The sequence below is a fragment of the Rhinopithecus roxellana genome, chromosome 3 (genome assembly GCF_007565055.1).
Source record: "Rhinopithecus roxellana isolate Shanxi Qingling chromosome 3, ASM756505v1, whole genome shotgun sequence".
Taxonomy (NCBI): Eukaryota; Metazoa; Chordata; class Mammalia; order Primates; family Cercopithecidae; genus Rhinopithecus; species Rhinopithecus roxellana.
Window position 1 is genome coordinate 158,893,854 of NC_044551.1, and position 9,636 is coordinate 158,903,489.

Genomic DNA, 9,636 nt, shown 5'->3' on the forward strand with positions numbered 1-9,636 from the left:
GAGTAGAAATAGTTTGTGTTTCTTTGCAGACAAGGATAATCCATTTTTATTATTTGCTCTTAGCTTTGTGGATGTACATTAAAGAGTCTGAAGTACAAAGAATTATAACCATCCCAGACTCCCTGACTTTGAATAATCCATTATAAAAGTACAGTTCCTTTTATCACAATATTCTTATCTTCCGTTTGTTTCTGAGCTAAAAAGAAATGCCCTAAGCTACACCCCAGCTGCAGAGTTTCTAGACCAAAGGCTACTGTTTTTTTCCTGCAGGAGCCCTGGGGTGTTTGGGGGTTAAAAGGCCTGGGCCAGCCATGTGTGTTTAAAAAACAAGGCTGACTCCGAAGCCAGTGGCTCCAGCCTGACTCCATCCTGCTGTTAATGGAGGACAGAGGACCACTTATAGCTTCCTCTTCACCCCATAACAAATAACCCGGCACTCCCCCAGGCCTTCCTGCACCCCCACCCCCACCGCCCTCGCGGTGGTGGCAGCAGCAAGCGCATGTTCTGAGTCTGGTTTCTCGGCAGGCCCTGCGGTCAGCCCCGACAAGCTGTCTGAGACCCAGCTCCTTTCAGAGATAAGGCCCAAACTAACCACATTAGCAGGGTGCTTGGCGTGTTTGCCTTGCCTCTGTGTTGTGTTTGGACACTCCAGAACCTCCTGGGCAGGGTGGAGGCCTTTGCCTTACAAAGTGTGGTCCAGCTTTGAGCGGAGGCTCCTGTGGTACCTCCTCTGGGAAGTCCTCCCTGACTGTTCTAGCCCAGCTGATTGCTCTTCGTTGCATTCATTTAGCAAATATTTGTCATGCACCTTTTAAAAAATTCTTTATAACAGCCTGTACAAACACAATTTAGCACATCAACACCATCACTCCCATTTACTCATTGTGCACCCAGCTCGGCACTAAGCATCTGACAGAAAATATTTTATTGACTCAGCACAAGAGTCCTATGAAATTGTCATCATCAATATCCCATTTTACAGACAGGAAAATTGAGGCATTTTTATGTTTTGTTCTCTCTCTTTCCCTCCCTCCTTTCTTTTCTTCCTCCCTCCCTCTCTTCCTTCCTTACTTTTTGACAGGGTCTTGCTCTGTTACCCAGGCTGGATTGCAGTGGCGTGATCACAGCTCACTGCAGCCTCAACCTCCAGAGCTCAGGTGATCCTCCCACCTCAGTCTCCTGAGTAGCTGGGACTACATGTCTGGCCACTGCACCTGGCAGTGTTTCTTTTTCTTAGCTTTTATTATCCTCTGTGGTTACATCATGTGTTTATCTGCTTACTTGTTTCATATCTGGCTCAAGTATTTTATCATGAACTCCATGGGGCAGCGATTTCCCTCCTGAGGTGGTGGGGACCTGGCATGAGCAGTACCCGTCACCTAGGAGGTACTCAATAGATGCTTGCTCAACGGCTAAGACACAAGAGGCTGTCACTAGTACACAGCCTCACACCTGGTTGGCAGTGAAGCTGGGATTTGAACCCAGGTCCCTGTATGTAGTCATTGCATCCAATAGTTCCTGTCCATGTGTGAGTTCTTGTCCCTGGCCAGACCATCAGCTCCTTCAGGCCGGCCCAGGTCTTACCTGAAAGGGCACCAGGGCTTTGGAGTGGGGTCCACCTGGGTTCAAACGCTGGTTCCACCACTCAGTTGGGTGACACTTAGAAAATTGCCTATCCGGTTCCGTCCGACGGACTTTGCATCCCAGCACCATGGCCCAATTTGTCCGTAACCTTGTGGAGAAGACCCCGGCTCTGGTGAACGCTGCTGTGACTTACTCAAAGCCTCGATTGGCCACATTTTGGTACTACGCCAAGGTTGAGCTGGTTCCTCCCACCCCTGCTGAGATCCCTAGATCTATTCAGAGCCTGAAAAAAATAGTCAATAGTGCTCAGACTGGTAGCTTCAAACAGCTCACAGTTAAGGAAGCTGTGCTGAATGGTTTGGTGGCCACTGAAGTGTTGATGTGGTTTTATGTTGGAGAGATCATAGGCAAGCGTGGCATCATTGGCTATGATGTTTGAAGACCAATCTTTAACATCTGGTTATATTTGATTTATTATCTGAGTGTCGTTGGACCATGTGTGATCAGACTGCTATCTGAATAAAATAAGATTTGTCAAAAAAAAAGAAAAAAGGAAGGAAGGGGAAGAAGAAGGAGGAGGAGGAGAGGAAGAAGAAGAGAAGGAGGAGAAGGAAGAAGAAGAAATTAAACTATATATAAATCAAAAGTAAAAGTTTGTATACCCTTTTTTTGCCCCAAATCCATTTTTTTTCCCAATAAGTAAATACTGTTAATGGTTTGGTGTATATCTTTTTGATAGTTTTAAATGTGTTTACCCAAATCACATATTTTTACATAACAAAATCATACTAGGCATATGGTTTTAGAAATTGCTTTTTTGGCTGGATGCGGTAGCTCACACCTGTAATCCCAGCACTTGGGGAGGCCAAGGTGGGCAGATCACGAGGTCAAGAGATGGAGACTATCCTGGCCAACATGGTGAAACCCCAGCTATACTAAAAATACAAAAATTAGCTGGGTGTGGTGGCGCACACCTGTAGTCCCAGCTACTCAGGAGGCTGAGGCAGGAGAATCGCTTGAACCTAGGAGGCAGAGGTTGCAGTGAGCGAGATCACACCACTGCACACTCCAGCCTGGTGACAGAGCGAGACTCCGTCTCAAAAAAAAAAGTTACTTTTCTCATTAACCTATCTTGTGGCCCTTCCTCTGTCACTTCATTCAGATTCACAGCGATCTTCTTAATGGCTGCACAGCATTTCTGGTATGACTGGACTATAATTTAGGCAAACATCCTCCTATTGATGAATTTTTGCTTCCATTTTTTTCTCTGTTTCATACAAGATGACAATGAATAAAGCTTGGAATCTTCTGTTATCTGTTCCTGAGTAACAAATCCCTCAAAATTAAATGGCTTAAAGCAACAATTCATTATTCCCCATGTTTCTGTGGGTGGACTGATTGGCGGCTCTGCCTCCTGTGGTGCTGGAGAGGGAGGGTCCAAACGTTCTCACTGGCGGGGCTGGTAGTTGGTGCTGGCTGGCGCTGGGTGCTGGGCTGGGGCTATCCCCAGGAGCGCCTTTGGCTCCTCTCTTACTGGTCTCTCCATGTGGCTTGAGTTTCTCGCAGCACGGGTCCAGGTCCAGAATGTCACTGCTGCCATACTCTGTTGATCAAAGTCAGTCACAAGGCAAGCCCAGATTCAAGGGGGGTGGGAGCCAAGCTCTGCCTCTTGATGTGGGGAACAGCATGTGTGCATGTGCAGGGAGAGGAGGCCTGCAGGGGACCATGTACTAATAATTCACGCTCTCCTCAACAAGATACAAGAGCGCTTATTTCTCCATACCCTCACCAGGGTTGGATGTTATCCATTGTTTTCATCATTATCCATCTCGTGGATGAAAAATTATAACTCGTTTTTAGTTTTAGAGGTGCTGGGCATCTTTTTATATGTTTCACTTTAAAAGTTTTTTGAGACAGGGTCTCGTTCTGTCATCCAGGCGGGAGTGCAGTGACACCATCACAGCTCATTGAAGCCTTGAACTCCTGTACTCAAGTGGTCTTTCTGCTTTAGCTTCCTGAGTAACTGAGACCACAGGTGTGCACCCCCTCCACACACACACACACACACACACACACACAAATTTTTAAGAGATGGGATCGTGCTATATTGCCCAGTATGTTCCACTGAGAGTTCAATTTGGGAATAAGTCCACGCATTTCCTATACCATCAAAGAAACAGAATGATAGTTGGGAGCTCAGAGGGGAGGAAATATCCCATATGAGGACTCTGATTCAGGGTTTCATCAGCCAGCTCTGCTGCCTGCGAACTGACTTTGAGAGAGACTTTAAAAGTGTTGACAAGCAGATTATTAACCCCGTGTTATCTTCAGGCTCATTCCTTACTTACATGGGCCTGTGCTTTCAGAGGACCCTGTGACTCCCAGTAAGAGAATGTCCTACTCTTCAGTGAAATTATAAGGAAGCTCTGAACTCTAAGCCGTGGGGCTGGGCAAAAAATGCCCTTTTAGTGGGAGGAGGTGGACTACCAGTAGTAAGATGGCGGGTAAACCTCCGTTAAATGGCCTATTAACATGCATTTCAGGCTTTTTCCCTCTGCTATTCCCACATTCCCAAGAGAAGAAAGAACATAAGCCATGGTGACTTTGAAGGAATAGTTCAGGGTTTAATTCAAAGATGCTCACGGGTCAAAGTGAGTCCCACTGCTTTTCCAGCTTTCAATTCAAGCTTCAGTCTCCGAGAGTTTGCACACTAGTATGTCACACAGGACCATATTGGTTATAAGACCCAGAAAAGCCCATGCCCACTCTGGCTTAATAAAGAAGCAGTTTGGCGGGGCGCAGTGGCTCACACCGGTAATCCCAGCACTTTGGGAGGCCGAGGTGGGTAGAACACGAGGTCAGGAGTTCGAGACCTGCCTGGCCAATGTAGTGAAAACCTGTCTTTACTGAAAATACAAAAAATTAGCCAGACGTGCTGGTGGGTGCCTGTAATCCCAGCTACACAGGAGGCTGCGGTGGGAGAATTGCTTGATCCCGGGAGGCGGAGGTTGCAGTACGCCAAGACTATACCACTGCACTCCAGCCTGGGTGACTGTGTGAGACTCCATCTCAAAAATAAATAAATTAATAAATAAATAAATTAATTAATTAAAAAAACAATTTATTGGATCATATACAAGGATGCCTGAGGGTGGGGATGAGAATGGAAGGGATTCAGGGCCCAAAGAGGACACGCATCAACCCTGGACTCTCTTTGCTCTCTTCTCCTTGCCGTAGACTCCTCGTGAAGACAAGATGGGGTGGCACTGGCAGCCCCTCAGACTCAGGATCCAAGTCCAGCCAGAGAGAGTGCCTGTCTCTGGCTCTGCATTCCCAGGAAAGGCCTCTGTGGCCCATTGGCTCCCCTGGGGCCATTTTTCCTTTCCTGATCCAAGCCCCGTGACCCAGGGAATCTGGAACAGTGATTGGTTTAGGCCAGGATGTGTGTTCTTCCCCATAGCTGTGTTTTGGAGCCTCACCTTGAGGGTGGCAGGGTGGATCCCAAACCAACCCTGGGAGCTCTTCCTGAAGGTAGAGGAAAGGATACTGGGCACGTCACAGACAAAAGTGACTGTCCCTAGTTCCTCCCCAGTGCCTGTCACACAGTCATTCATTTAGAATGTAAAATCTGGCCGGGAGCGGTGGCTCAAGCCTGTAATCCCAGCACTTTGGGAGGCCGAGATGGGCAGATCACGAGGTCAGGAGATCGAGACCATCCTGGCGAACACGGTGAAACCCCGTCTCTACTAAAAACTACAAAAAACTAGCCGGGCGAGGTGGCGGCGCCTGTAGTCCCAGCTACCCGGGAGGCTGAGGCAGGAGAATGGCGTGAACCCGGGAGGCGGAGCTTGCAGTGAGCTGAGATCTGGCCACAGCACTCCAGCCTGGGTGACAGAGCGAGACTCCGTCTCAAAAAAAAAAAAAAAAAGAATGTAAAATCTACAGTGGGAGAAATTTGGGCCTCCTACCTGTCCTCAGTTAAAGCTAATTCACTTCCTCCCAGGACTAGTGTTGGCAAACAAAAAATTGTGGGTCGTCCAAGAACAATTATAAATGATCCAAAACCCTTGCTTCAGTCATGGGTTGTGGTCTTAGAGCTCAGCCTTCATGGAAGGAGGTGATGAAAAGGCCGGATTCTAACCCTTCTTTATCCCTGTCGCCCTTAAGGGGAGGCGTCTAAGCAGTGAACCAGCAACAAAGAGAGGAGTGCAGGAGTTGGTGGATCGAGCACTTTCTTTCAAAATGTAATTTACAGGATTATTATTTGTAAAGTTGATTATTGCAAATTATCCATGGGGGTCTAGGGTAAGGGTATTTATTGTCTTCGACTACAAGCCTACATAGTTTGGGGAAGCGAACTATACTTCTATTTTGCCAGGCTGGGAGAGTAACCCTGGGATGTGCTAACAGGCCCAATGGGGTCATTCGCTTCCTGTTAATTCTTTTATGGTTTACCTTTTTTTTTTTTTTAGAGAGAAAACTTAGGTTAAATATTTATTATACAGGAAAGGAATGCTGCTGCTTCCTCCTGCTTTTCCTGCTCTGTTGCTCATAATTGTTTAATAGGCAATAGCATGCAAATAGTATAAAATCTAAAAGGTACACAATGCGGTATGGGAAAAATACATGGCCCCCGGAACATTTGTCCCCAGCCCCCTCCCCCACTGCCACCCCAGAGGCAGGCCCTGTTACTGGTTTCCATCGTATCCTTCCTAAGATAGTCCATATAGACTCCTTTTTAATAGAAAATTGCACCGCATACACATCATTTAAGGACAAATTATTCTTTTGTTCTTTAAAATGAAACAATCAGAATTTTCCACCACCGTGACTTGGAAGCCCGAGTTAAGGCCACAGAGTTAAAGAGACAAATCAGTCCTCACCTCCAGCCAGCTGACCTGCTGACCACTGAGGCGTGCGCGCTGTTTCCAGAGGCTTACTTGCACTCGCGTATTCTCTGCCCCGCGGGGCACCCCCATTCACAGAGCCTGCAAGCTGAACTGCTTCCTTGCACTTTTGACCAAAAATGGTCTCACTCAGCATCATTGGACAAGCTCCTCCTTGCCTTATTTGCCGTCTGGGCTCCAAATGGCCTATGGTTTCCAGACATAAAGTTGAAGACTTGTCACCACTGAGGTTATGCCAGAGCTGATGCCTCAGAATCTGAAAGCCAGAAAACATTGCCAACAAGGGCAAGGTACCACTGGGAAAGCATGAATGTAGTCCCTACTGTGTTCCCGGGCCTTGTGCTGAACCCTGATGATAAAGCAAGAGGAAGTGCACAGTGTCCTTCCTAGCCTCGCTTAGTGCAGTGCCAGGGGGACAGGGCACAGGCGCTTGTGAAACTTAGTGCTCCTTATGTCCAGCTCAGTCCCATTGGGGATGAGCATGAATGAACAGCATTCACTTTTACAGACACAAGAGTTCTGCTGTTCAAAAAGAAAATCAATCACTCAATAGTCACGTCTTACAATGCAGCAGAGAGGTATGGGAATAGTAATAGTAATAATCCTCACTTTTTTAAAAAACTTTCTTTTTATTTATTTTATAATGACAAGGTCTCCCTATTTTGCCCAGGCTGGTCTCAAACTTCTGGCCTCAAGCAACCCTTCTGCCTCAGCCTCTTAAAGTGCTGGGATTACAGGCATGAGCTACCACAACTGGCCCTCACTTGCTGATGAGGAAAAATAATTACTGTGCACAGGTACCAAGCCCTGTACTTAGTACTTCTTCAGCCTTACTTGATACCTCCCAAGGGCTCTGTGAGGTAGGGCTGAGTGTTGTCCTCATTTTACAGGTGTGCACTTGCCTCAGGGAGAGGAAGTTAGCAGCTCCAGGTCACAAAGTTGGGGCATGGTGGAAGCAGCGTTTGCACCCAGACCCTTCTGATTCCAGTGCCCATGCATTAGGCCCTAGGCAAAACCACGGCCACTGGCACAGTGAAGCCACCAACCTGTCCTTTGGCAGTTTGTTCACAATTTAAACTATTCACCAGGCACAGTGGCTCACTCCTGTAATCCCAGAACTTTGGGAGGCTGAGACGGGCAGATTAGCTTGAACTCAAGACCAGCCTGGGCAACATGGCAAAATCCTGTCTTTACAAAAAGTATAGAAAGTTAGCTGGGTATGGTGGTGCATGCCTATAGTCCCAGCTACTTAGAAGGCTGACGTGGGAGGATCATTTGAGCCCAGGAGGCAGAGGTTGCAGTGAGCCAAGATCACACCACTGCACTTCAGTGGTGATAGAGTCAGACCTTGTCTCAAATAAATAAATAAAATATTCTCTTAAAGTGAGCAATGAGCGATTTATAGGAGAAATCCTTTATTCCCAGGAGACAGGCAGACAAACTGAGACCTCTCTGGATTAGCTCACTGTGTTCCATAGAGAGGTAGCATCATTATTTGACAAAAAGAAACACTTCCGTTTATTTATAGTAGAGCTCTAACTTTTGTTCCCACCACTCTCGGTATGCATAGAAAGTGCAGCTTCTTTATATAAGGCTATACCTGGTAGAAGCCCCCACCCCACTGCTACCCACTGGGTGGCAGGAAGAAAAGCTAATGCAACCCAGTGCAACTTACAATAGAGCCTGACCGTGTCAACAATCTCTTGAGGCTGGTCTCTGCTCCCCAGCCTGAGCAGGTGTGCTGAGGATGAACTTGTGAGAATCTTAGTCTGGGGGAAGACTCTCTCTGTCCTGTGCTTGCTCTTGGGTGTGAGCTGGCTGGTGACACAGGGGACTGCTGGCACAGTCCTAAACCTGGGCAGGGGTTCCACACAGCCTCTCGCTCTTTTTTTTTGAGACGGAGTCTCACTCTGTCGCCCAGGCTGGAGTGCAGTGGCGCTATCTCGGCTCACTGCAACCTCTGCCTTCTGGGTTCATGCCATTCTCCCTGCTTCAGCCTCCCAAGTAGCTGGGACTACAGGTGCCCGCCACCACGCCCGGCTAATTTTTTGTATTTTTAGTAGAGACGGAGTTTCACCATGTTGGCCAGGCTGGTCTCGATCTCCTGATCTCGTGATCCGCCCGCCTTGGCCTCTCAAAGTGCTGGGATTACAGATGTGAGCCACTGTGCTCGTCCTAACCAAATGTTTTAACCACTGGGCTTCTCAGCCCCTTCACAGAACAAACTACTATATTAATCCCAGGGTGGAACTGTTGTAAACAGTGTTGCCCAAACTTACTTTTTGATGAGCGTTTCATGGGACTAGTGTTGCATGAAACCTACTCTGGAAGCACTGACCTGGAGTGAACCATTCCCTTTCAGGGGAAAGCAAGGAACTCTTATTATCTTAGTATTTCCTTGTGACCAAAATCTATGGTCCCTGAATCAAAGAAGGAGCCTGCATGATGGAACCACTTCCAAGCTCAGTGTGGAGCCCCAGGAACAAGTCCTTCATTGCTCTTGTCCAACAAACCCTCCCCACAAATGAACCAGGCCAGCACTGGCTTCCTCCTGCTTCTTCCAGAAGCAGGCCACTCCTGGGGAAGGTTATTGGGATGTGCTGCTTGGCTTGGAAGTGGGAGACGGTCTGTTCCAAGCTCTGCTTATTCAGCCACAAGAAATAAATGCCTTTCATTCACCCTCCTCCTGCCACACCATCCCTACATCAAACACTAGAACTTTCCTTCAACCAAACAACACTCAGAAAGGAAGAGGGGGAAGTGAGCAGGAATTTCAAGAATTTGCATGACACTTCCTTCTTCGCCCTAGCACCATATTGCTTTAGACTGCAAATATGATTCTAGCCATGTAAGATTTAAATGACAACTGAAATTAGTTGTAACAGGATTCCACATCTGTTTTGATGTTGTATTGCCCCTTTGGCCAAGGTCTTAGAGACAGTGGAATCAACCAGAGCTAATAACCCAGCACTTGGGGAGGCCAAGGCGGGTGGATCACTTGAGGTCAGGAATTCAAGACCAGCCTGACCAACATGGTGGAAACCCTGTCTCTACTTAAAAAAAACAAACAAGCAAACAAACAGAAAAAAAAAACAAAGGTATTAGCAAAATTCCCTTGCAGATGACTGAGACTGACCCTTCCAAC

The 9,636-nt window shown here is 47.3% G+C and overlaps 1 pseudogene across 1 annotated transcript; it reads left to right on the plus strand.

Annotated features, from left to right (window-relative positions):
• Nucleotides 1-1,683: 1,683 nt before the first annotated feature.
• Nucleotides 1,684-2,139, plus strand: LOC104681834 (annotated as a pseudogene). Its single transcript, XR_750615.2, has one exon. The product of XR_750615.2 is annotated as an ATP synthase subunit g, mitochondrial pseudogene (transcript).
• The last annotated feature ends 7,497 nt before the right edge of the window (nt 2,140-9,636 follow it).